The sequence below is a fragment of the Amblyomma maculatum genome, chromosome 7, assembly GCF_055883805.1.
Source record: "Amblyomma maculatum isolate TAMU_Amacu chromosome 7, ASM5588380v1, whole genome shotgun sequence".
In the NCBI taxonomy this organism is placed as follows: domain Eukaryota; kingdom Metazoa; phylum Arthropoda; class Arachnida; order Ixodida; family Ixodidae; genus Amblyomma; species Amblyomma maculatum.
In genome coordinates, this window is record NC_139350.1 from 131,297,375 (window position 1) to 131,304,477 (window position 7,103).

General features: G+C 47.7%; 1 pseudogene; it reads right to left on the reverse strand.

Moving 5' to 3' along the window:
* Positions 1 to 1,179: 1,179 nt before the first annotated feature.
* On the reverse strand, positions 1,180 to 2,139 carry LOC146184743 (uncharacterized; annotated as a pseudogene).
* Positions 2,140 to 7,103: the final 4,964 nt, after the last annotated feature.

Below are 7,103 nucleotides of genomic sequence, written 5' to 3' on the forward strand. Positions count from 1 at the left end.
AACTTGACTAGTATATGGATGTTAAATGGGAAGCGAAATATATGACACCATCTTTAACGCTATACAAAGAATGGTTACGTCACCTTTGGTACGATTCTCTGTTCTGTGTCAGAGCAACAGCAATGCCTTTTGACTGATGTGTTGTATGCGATTCACGTAAAAATTATTTTTAGTGAGATAGGCGCTTGAGAAGATATTTTATTGGTACTGTATTAGGGCATTACAAAAATGTTGCCGTGCTTTATTTGTTAAACATGTTAATCACATAGTACATACAGTACATACAGTATGGGTGCCGTATATTTTCAGCAGCTGCAAACATTAAGAACTCTACATGGCTGCATCTTGTGCAGTTATTGATGGCATGTAAGGAAAATGCCACATTTGCTGCTGCAGTTCTGCTGACGAATATGAGGCACAGGTAATGGTGTGCTCCTACCTCCCCCCCTTCCCGCCCCAACCCTGTAGGACTCGTGCAGGACCTAGCGTGGCTTTGAAAAGGTCAGATGTGGTTCTCAGCTGAACGATAGGTGTCCAGTGTAAGCTGCATATAAGTAGCAAAGTCGTGATGGAGGTGAAGCACAAAGGCCTATACACCCAGATTTTGGCTAATACCAAAGTATTGCAAGGGAGGCAAAATCAATCACAGTTCCTCACTATGCAAGATAAGCATCTGGGCTAGTTTGAATTCTTGTACACTATTGCTGCATAAAAAGTTCTAAGAGATTGGTTTTGGTGTTGGGCTGCTAACCCCCGGTGCTGATTCACGGCTGCAATAAAACCATTTTGATTGGGGTAAATTGAGAAAACTTTCGTGTGCTGTGCAATGTCAGTGCATGTTAAAGGGCCCCAGGTGGTTGAAATTAACTGGAAGCCCTCCAATAAAGTGCGCCCATAGCCCATGTGTGGCTTCAGGATGGTAAACCCCACATTTCGCAACTGTTGGCATAACATATTACAATTTGACAAGAGTGCAAAATTAGGCAGACGCTGCAACTGTCTCTACCTTGCACACTGCGTCATTTCTAATGACCAAAATTACTGCTTTATAATGTCATGCATGATATGCCACTGGCTGCACACATTTTGTATCTAACTGTTAAATACCTCTAATTTGCTCAGCATGCTTCGTTAATTAATGGAAAGCTAACCTGACCTCAGGAGCGTGGAAATATTCATTTATTCCAATCGAGGCTTCATGTTTGTGATGGCTGCACAAATGATTGTTATGTTAGTCGCATACTTCACAAGGGTTATTGGCATTCTGTCTCTCAATATATTAAAAACTTTCATGCGGCCGATTGCGCGCTCCACGTGTATTCTGACTTTAGAAATTTGCCGTGCCTCTTCAGTGGTCTTAGCTGCCAGCTGCCTCTTTCCTCTCGTGAATGGTGGAACCACCAGTTGAGCCCCCTGCCTTGTTACATCTTCCTTGGCTAAAAAGCCTCTGTCAGCCAAGACCACGTCTCCTGGCTAAAATCGTTCAATGAAGCCACACTTTGTTACAATTTCTTTGTCTGATGAACGGCCAGCCCAGCACTTTGAAAGAAAACTGATTGCGCCGCATGGTGTTATTGCCACTAGAAGCTTAATTGTGTTTGATCCCTTGTAATGTGAATATGTCTATGATCGTGAAGAAAAGCCCAGGGGTCTCTGTATTCTGCACTCGGTGCAATCAATTATAGCAATGCATTGTGGGTACTTTCTCTGCACTGTCATAGGCATTGTTCTTTTTGCATCTTGTCTTGATGGCCACACAATAAAGCGCTTCAGCTACACTGACAGCCGAGAAATGTTGTTTGTCATTACCCAGCCCACTGTTGTCTCCGAAAGGCAAAACCTAAACCCAAGGTCTGCATTGAGCAGTGCAAGCCGCAGCTTCATTAAGACCATTAGTACAACATCAGCAAGCTTGCACCTGCTAGGCACATACATTCCAGCTGTTTGTACTAGAGAAACAATAAATAGAAATGTCGCCACATTAGGAAGACCTGCGTACAAGCGAACAGATTGCTCGGTCAAATCCTGGACCGTAAAGGCTGCTGTCTGGTCTTGAATTCTCTTCCGTGGTCCATCCTTTGCTGCAGCAATAAGAACTTTCTTGTCCCTCTGTAGTCTCTCATTTTCTTTTTCCAGCATTTTGATTTTCATCTCAAGCGCGTCCTATTGTGCCTCTGATAAAAAAAAGGCGGGCCTGTTCAGTTTACTTTAGATTTCAAGGAAAGAATTGAAAAGGTAATTTACTCACTGCAGATGTAGCATGGCACAGTAACTTGCACAACAAGGGGAGGGAGGTGGTCTAGGAAAAAAGGCAATAAGTAATGAGAAGACTTTGGGAAAATTAGATAGTTTTCTTTGTACATCATGCCAACATTTGCGGAGCGTAACTAAATTAGAATGGCAACTAGACAACCAATATAACTTAGAACTGCTACTTAGTGATCATATTAGAAAACAAAACTCAGAACTGCTTCCTGGTGTACTCATACTGGCATGAGCGTATGGCAAAGGCAGTTTTATGAGCTCTGTTGTTTCATGTACGCCATTTATCCGCTCTTGCCTATCTGAAACTTACCATCAGAAGATTAAGCAATGGTTATGCGCAACAGCAAAGCAGAAAGAAAGAAACTGACAGAGATGAAACTCTGCAATTCATAAACAATGATTATTTCTATTTGTTGACTAGTGCTATTTGTAAAAGTTCAACTTTGTCCCTCATCTTGCCTGTCATGCACACTCATTCCAATGCCGGCAGACTCCAAAGAAACTGTAAAAGGCTAACTTGTGAAGTTTCATCGCTTTTGAAACAACCTGTGATAAGAAAATTATGCAGTTCTTGCCAATGTGAAACTTGCCTTGCGTAAGTCAAATCCTACGTGCAGCAGTGCTAAAAAAAGCTGACGCTGACGTACTCATTCCTTTGCGAAGACAACTGGCTGCAAAGAGGATTGTGTGCAGCGTGAAGTAACTTCGCGCCTCACCTGGCATGTCATCGTGCGCACTTGTCTCGATATCATCTGCCCCCGAAGAATCTTCAGCAGGCGAATCTGGTGAAGTTACGTCACTTTCGGAACAACCTGCAATGAGAAAATTATGCAGTCCGAAATAACACTATGACTTGGCTAACGATGTCTCATGGCTTTCTAAGCATCTCCATGCACCGCTGCTGTAAAAGGTCACTTGCTTAAGCTTGCGAAAGTCGCAATAGACGAAACACAACGTATCGTACCGCTTGCAGAGTCCCACGCTGCTTTGGCAACATCTCGTTCAGCGGCTCTCTGTGTTGCACGCTGGAGACGACTCGCTACGGCGTTACTGTCATTTTTTCTGTGCGCAAAGATGCTTGGCACGTAGTCCGGGTGGCGTGGATCCGACGACGGTCTCCCTGCGTTAGTAACTTGGAATTGTACTTTGGCTGCACACGCATGTATCCCGTGCGGGTACTGCATGCGTTGTTTACGAAGCTCACAACGTCTACGAACGCTTAAACATCGCAAGGATCGGTTTTAGCAGCTTGATGCGCTATTGGAGTGAGATCATGCAGCTTAAAAACTGAAGAATAAGTGCCAAATTTACCTGAAATGAAATGCTGGCCGCAGAGCCGATCAGTCGCCGAAGGTGTCCATTTGTCCCGCTTTACAGTCACTATCCATTGCTTCTTGCGCTTTTCATCCACAGGAAACTTATGGAAACTTATCCCGCCGCCCTTCTTGTGCCTTTCGGCGCAATCAACCGCCACACAACTAGTCGGCATGTCACGAACGACGCTGTAAACACAGCCGGCACAGCACACGTGAAGCAGCCGATGGCTTGTTTTTGCCTACACTGCGAAAGTCACTGCAGACGCTAGCGCCACCGCTTCGATTTGACGTCACCACCTGACGTTTGTGTATAGGACCGCTAGCGATTTTGCAGCGAACATGAACAGGCCAGAAACCACTCCCGAACACACTCAGAAAAGAACCCGCGAAGTGTTTGTGACACCTACGAGAGCAGCTAGAAGTAGCAGCAGAAGTTGCGGGTTTGACGGCTAGCGCACGTCAGGAAAGTTACGCGCAGGCGCATAATAGGCGTGCGTGGAGCAAGACCTCTGTCGTCGGAGACCAGGTATTGCTCTTTGATACAGACCCTGACCATAGAATGTCCCCAAAATGGCTAGGCCCATTCGTCGTAACCGCGTCAAAGAGGCAGAACTCGTACAGAATCGACAGAGAGAAGGCTACAGCGGTTGTGCATGCGAACAGGCTGCGACCCTACTACGCACGTGTCAGCCGTGTCAGAGTAGTTTTCGAGGAAGACGAGGAGTTTGGTGAAATCGAGTACACCCCTCGGTCTGGGCCTCAGAGATATGGTGGTTGTGCGATAGTTGCGGAGAAACTCGCACACCTATACCTACTAAGAACCGCCTCGAGATCTCGGAGGTATTTGCCGCTTACGCTGATTTGTTCAGCGAGACATCGGGAGTCGGAGGAGTTGGTGCACATAAGATAGAGCTGCACCAAGAGCACCAGCTCAAACCCACTTTCGCGTATCACGCGCCGGAGTTAAGGAGTGAGGTGAGCCGCCAGGTAAACAATTTACTAGACCTTGAGCTGGTGTATCCGGTGGAAAGCGGGTGCGCCCATCCCGTTGTATATGTGGTTAAGAAGAATGAGTCTGTCCGCATGTGTGTTGCCTATTGCGCTCTAAACGCACCGACACGCACGGGTGCCTCTCTAATGACACCCCCCAAGGAGCTAATCATGAGAGTGGGCTGCGCTAGGTATATAACTCTTATCGAATTGTAACATGGATACTGGCAGGTGCCGGTGGCTCCGGAGAGCCAACATCTGACCGCTTTCGTAACCCACGAGGGACAGTATATGCTTGGCGAGTCACGCCGTTCGGGCTAAAGGACGCCGCGGCCACCTTTCAGCGGATAATGAACACCATCCTCTCGAAGCATCAGACTCATGCAGCCGCATACCTCGATGAAGTCGCCCTTTTCTCTTCCTCTTGGGCTGAACACTTGCGACACTTGAAAACCATTTTTGATTGTTGCGCGACGCGAAGCCTAAAGTGATCCCGGAAAAGTGTCAGGTCGCACAGGCACACGTTAAGTACTTAGGACACATAGTAGGAGGCGGTACCCATGGGCCCGATCCAGAAAATATATCGGCCATTCGGGGCCTCGAACCCTGGCAATGAAGAAACAGCTCCGGAGTCTGTTAGGCTTATGTGGGTACTATAGCGATTGCGTTGAAAACTACGCCGAGGTGGCCGCACCACTCACGTCTTTGACGGGGCGAGGCGTACCTAACAGGATTCCGTGGAGTCCGGAAGCGCAAAACGGGCTCGATAAGCTCAAGTCAGCACTAGAAGCAGCAACGCTGAACCTCCCCGACATTGACAGGAAATATTGGCTGTTCACCGACGCGTCCGATATCGGAGCGGGGGCTTGTTTAGCGCAGATGGGAGACGAGGGACGGGAAAGGCCGACAGCGTTTCCACCGATTCATGCCAACGCAGACCCGCTGGTCTACAAGTGAGCGGGAAGCATTCGCCATTATCTGGACACTTAAGATATGTGACCATTGCGTGTATGGGGCAGAGATTAACTTGGTGTCTGACCACAACCCACTCTCCTATCTCGCTACGTGTACGCCTCATGGGACAAAACTCGCGCGATGGGCGCTGGCCCTACTGCGCTACAATGTGGCGGTGAACCATAGGAAAAGGTCAAGCAATGTGAACGCCGACGCGTTATCCCGTGTCCCAAATTTGGCCTGGCGCGTAGAACAAGCACAGGCTTGAGCCATGGCCTTTCGGAAACGCGTGAATGTTCGCGCATGCAATATGCAATATGTGATGTGAACAGTGAAGTGCTAGTGAACTTTGTGTAAGGACATCCGATTGCTCATGCGCGACTTTCACGACCATTGCCCGGTCCGTCGATGCAGATGTATGTGATGTCTTCTGTGTTAGACCCATCTTGTGTCACGAGACCATTTTTTTGAATGAAGGGCAAATGAGGGTACTCGATATAATACATGAAGGAAAGAAGCCTACAGTCGGCGAGGCCAAGGAAAGCATCGCGGATTGTGCTTTGTCTTTTTTTGTTTTTATTTTTACTTTGGTAATCACATAAGCTAGTAATGTAATCTGTCTAGGGGAAAGATAAACACAAAGTAGAAGGAAAAACAAACGTGCCGATGGTGGGAACCGAACCCACGACCTCCAACAAGAATATCGCGATATTCGAACGGAGGTCATGGGTTCGGTTCCCACCATCGGCACGTTTGCTTGTCCTTCTACTTTGTGTTTATCTTTCCCCTAAACAGATTACATTACTGCATTATGTGATTACCAAAGTAAAAATAAAAACAAAAAAGGACAAAGTACAATCCGCAATGCTTTCCTTGGCCTCGCCGACTGTTGGCTGCTTTCCTTCATGAGACCATTTTGTGTTAGTTTGTGTCATACATGTCTTGTTTTCGTCGCGGGTTGTTGCGGTCTTTGTTGTATTAGGCTGGAATGAGCGGACTCAAAGCTCATCACACTGTTAGGGGGACCTGTAAGACCACAAAAAACGGCAACTCATTTTTTGTTTATTGGCGGTTACACGCGTAGCCCGCGCGGCGTATAAAGGGCGGCCTGACCCTGCTAGTCAGAGCCAGGATTGCAGCGTCTTCTCTTCATTTTTTCGCTCCGTTCCTTCGGGGCCGGCCGCGCCCAGAGCAGGCTTCTATTAGCTTTTCTCACCTCCCAAACATTTGAAGACGCGACAATAGCTGCGCTCCCCTTTACCCGGGAAGGCCCGTTTCCCGGAAACACTCTACAGTGTAGCTTTCTCGGTTGTCCCCCACGCGGCGTCGCTAACGAAGGAACGCAACTGTTACTAGAACTGTTCGACACACGCCGTCTTGAAGACACCCCAGCTGCACTGTATTCAGCCCGAAATTGGGAGCGCGCCCCGGAACACTTTACAGTACACCTTCATGGATGACCTCCCGCTGCACGGCTAACGCAGGGACGATGTTGTTATTGGAATCGTTTCGAGCTTTCTCCCTAACGCAAGCGCGATCCGGCCTTGCCCCCCAGCCCCTACCTTCTGCGGCTCATCT